At 39.2% G+C, this 3,904-nt stretch overlaps 1 non-coding gene across 1 annotated transcript; it reads right to left on the reverse strand.

Moving 5' to 3' along the window:
* Positions 1 to 3,361: 3,361 nt before the first annotated feature.
* LOC132652023 (U4 spliceosomal RNA) lies at positions 3,362 to 3,498 on the reverse strand. The gene has a single exon (XR_009589522.1). It is a non-coding gene; the product is annotated as a U4 spliceosomal RNA (small nuclear RNA).
* Between the last annotated feature and the right edge of the window lie 406 nt (positions 3,499 to 3,904).

The following is a 3,904-nucleotide window of genomic DNA, read 5'->3' on the forward strand; positions in this document are numbered from 1 at the left end:
CTCCCAAATGTTCCAGCCTGTGGGTGTGTCTTTCTATGTATAATAAACTTTCTCCCCACCATACCTAGGAAGAGTCATGTCACTTAATTTTTATTTTTTCACTCACCTCCCATTTGCCACTCCTTTCTTTCAAATGCAAAGCTCCCTTATGCTTTAGTTGTTGTTACTGTTTGCATTTGACTGAGGGTTGCTCCAAAAATTCTCAGCTGTGAGGTAGAGATGGCTGCATTGGACAGTGAGAGGGTAATGAAATGTATACATGCAGGACCCTGTGACTTGTAAAATAAACATGTCCCCTGGGAGAGAGGAAACATTTATTAAACTACTAATTTACTAGGCTAAGGCTCTGTCTGCCCCTAGAATGGAAGGGCAGAGCTGAGATGGTTTGTGCTGTCTGAGACACCTGATCTCTCATCCTCCAGTAGAGGATCTGCCCGAGTCGTGAGGACCAAATGCTTGGTGTAAGCATATTATGATGGACTCTGGGGAAAGTTCACATCCTGGAAGGAGGAACAGTACAAAGTACCTTGCAGAGTCTTTCCAAGATTCTTCTCTGTTGCTTATATAGTGATCAATATCCTGGAAAATAAGCTAGCTATGCCATGGAGACCATGGGATTCATTGTTGACAGTCCCAGAAAAGCTGGTCTGCTGAGCTAGGAGAGTCCGATGTGTTAGAAGTGGGATGGACTGTGAGCCAGTATGTATGTGGTGCCCTGGACAGAGTCCCTTGTCCTGTCAGCCTTTCTGAGTGTCGATTCCCTGGGGAGGAGGAGATTCTACAGCTCTGTCCTGTAAAAGGGATTTTCATTATTCTCCTCTCATATTTGTCCTTGAGGCTTAGTACTGTCTTTTGAGGTCTGTGTATGTCACCAAGGAAGATCTTTTCTAGTTGCATCCATTTGCCTGCAAATTTCATGATTTCCTTGTGTTTAATGGCTGGGTCGTATTCTATTGTGTAAATATCAGTTTCTTTATCCATTCTTCGGTTGAGAGGCACATAGATTGTTTCCAGTTTCTGGTTAGTAGAAATAATGCTGCTATGAGCATTTTTGACGGAATGTCCTTGTTGGATGGTGGAGCAACTTTCAGGTGTGTGCCCAGGAGTGGTATAGCTGGGTCTTTAGGTGTGACTTTTCCCAGTTTTCTGAGAAATTGCCAGATTGATTTCCAAAGTGGTTATATAAATTTGCTTCCCCTCCAGCAATGGAGGAGTGTTCCCCTTTCTGCACATCCTTGCCAGCATATGTTGCTACTTGAGGTTTTGGCCATAGTCTCATGGTTACACATTCTGACAAGTGTAAGATGGAGTCTCACAGACAGTTTTGATTTGCATTTCCCTGATGAGTGAGGATGTTGAGCACTTTTTAAAGTATTTATGCACTGTTGAGAATTCTCTATCCCTGTGTCCTATTACTAATTGGATTATTTGGTCTGTTGGTGCTTAATTTCTTGATATCTTTAACATAATTCTGGATATTAGCCCTTTTTCAGATGTAGGGTGGTGAAGACCTTTTCTCAATCTGTCGATAGCCATCTTCTCATCTTGATAGTGTCCATTGCTTTACAAAGCTTTTGAGATTCAAGATGTTCCATTTATTAATTGTAGATCTTATCGCCTGCATTGCAGATATTCTGTTCAGGAAGTTGTCTCTCCTGGACCAATGAGTTCAAGAGTGTTACCTACTTTCTCCTCTTGCACATTTTGGGAATCTGGCTTTATGTTTAAGTTTTTGATCTACTTGGATTTGAGTTTTCTGCAGGGTGAGAAATATGGATCTGTTTGCATTTTTCTACATGTGGACATGTATTTGGAGCAACACTATTTGTTGAAGATACTGTCTTTTCCATTGTATTTATTTATTTATCTGTGTCTTTTATTTGTTTCCATTGATCACTCAGCTTATTTCTATGCCAGCCCCAGGTAGTTTTTATTACTATTGCTATTAGTATATCTTGAAAACACGTATGGAGATACTACCAGAAGTTCATCATTCTAGGCTGAAGTAATCTTTGTCTGAAAAAATATGTCCAGGAGAACACAAATGGGTGTTGGCTTTCAGTTGTAGCCACACAGTAGTGGGTGCTTTGATGTAAGGACACAGGCACAGGTGACCTAAAGGATGAAACATGGGAACAGATGCCTTGAAGGGACAGGTCACAGGTTGTTTAGTATTTTTTGTTTTTGTTTTTTAAGAAGCAAACATTTTGCTTTGGAATGAAATGAGCCGGAATGCCACAATTTAAGCTATTGAAAGAGAACACAAAATGAGTTACGGCAATTGACTTCTTTAGGGCATTACCAGTCTCTGTCATCTGGATTTTAGAAGTCCACTAAAACAGCAAATGGAACTGTTTTCTTGAATCTCTTTTCTTTGTCCATTTCTTAATGTCTACCTCCCTTCGAAACTTTATTCCTTCCAACACCCTGACTAGGTGAAAGAGAACAAAAGCTAGAAGGGAAAGAGTTATAAGTCCCTTAAAGCTACTCTGTGAGGTTTAGGGTGGCCAGGTTCTTTGGGGCAATACCTGTTAGTCACCAGGATATCCAGCAGTCCAACAAACCAGCACTGACAAATGGAGTAGTAGTGTGGGTGAACAGCATCAGGAAGAGCAGCAGCTTCTTCCTTCTTCAAAAACCCGGTCCCTCTCATGGCTCTGTCATGTGAACTTTCTCCAGAAGACTCAGAAATAACTATGTGCAGGTGACAAAACCACAGGCCTGCTAGAGCACGAGACAATCATAACTAACAGCTGTGAACAAACTGAAGCAGCCTTGCGCTCCACACCTGGGGTTAAAAGAAAAACACATTCACATAACATGAGTGGGATTTTAAAGAAACAAAAATTCTTAACACAGTTTCTGATTTTATAATTTAATATCTTCTCTCTCTTTTAGTTAGTTTTGATTAGAGTGTGTCCATCTGTTTTATTTTCTCCCAAACCCAAACCTTTATTTTATGGATTCTTTATCATCTCTTTATATATTTTTTTAATTTCTGCTCTCAATTTGATAATTTCTTGATCTCTACTCCTTTTGTGTGCTTATATATTTTTCTTCTAGACATTTCAGGTCTGCTGTTACATGGATAGTATGAATGTTCTCCAGTATCTTTATGTAGGCATTTTGTGCTATGAAGTTTCCTCTTAGTATCACTTTTCATTCCTCATTATTTTCCACGAGTTTGCATGTGATATGTATTTATTTTCTATGAATTTTATGCTTTTCAAATGTTTTATTTCTGTTTGAAACTATTTTTTTCACTTGTTTGAAGGTTATTCACTTTCCATGAGTTTGTAAGCTTTGTGTTCTTTCTGATGCTATATATATCCAGCCTTAAGCCAGGGTGGTCTGATAGGATACATGATGTTATTTCAATGTGCTCTAAAAACTTATATTCTGTTTGAGTATTTGGTCAATTATAGAGGATATTTCAATTAGCAATAATCGTGCCTCGGATAAACCTCATTGGCTATGATATTGCCACTGCGCAAAGCTATGGATATTTCAAGAAATGATGAGAAGATGTATTTCTTTACGTTTCTGTAAAAAGTTTTGTAAATTTCAGATAGTTAGTCCCTGCTGTGGTAATATAGCTGAGCTCAGGTGGTGACATATTACCTGACTGTTCTTGAATCTATCCCTAAACTGGTGTCTATGCATCTGGGTTTGGGGCAATTATAAGCCAAGTGCTGATTTGATGTGTGGGAGTTTTGTTCTTGGGGTTCTGTTAGCACTCTGAAGTTTCAGAAAGTGTGGGATGAGTGTTGCTATTTTAATGGCCTGCTTGACTACTGTATTCATGGTGTTCTGTTTGCTGGATGGTATGGAGAGGAAGGAGCCACATGTTTTTAGTTAGAGCACTAGGGAAGATCCTGAGAATTGGGTTTCAATTAACAAAGAT

This window comes from Meriones unguiculatus, unplaced genomic scaffold, assembly GCF_030254825.1.
Source record: "Meriones unguiculatus strain TT.TT164.6M unplaced genomic scaffold, Bangor_MerUng_6.1 ChrUnknown_unordered_Scaffold_200, whole genome shotgun sequence".
NCBI classification, from domain to species: Eukaryota; Metazoa; Chordata; class Mammalia; order Rodentia; family Muridae; genus Meriones; species Meriones unguiculatus.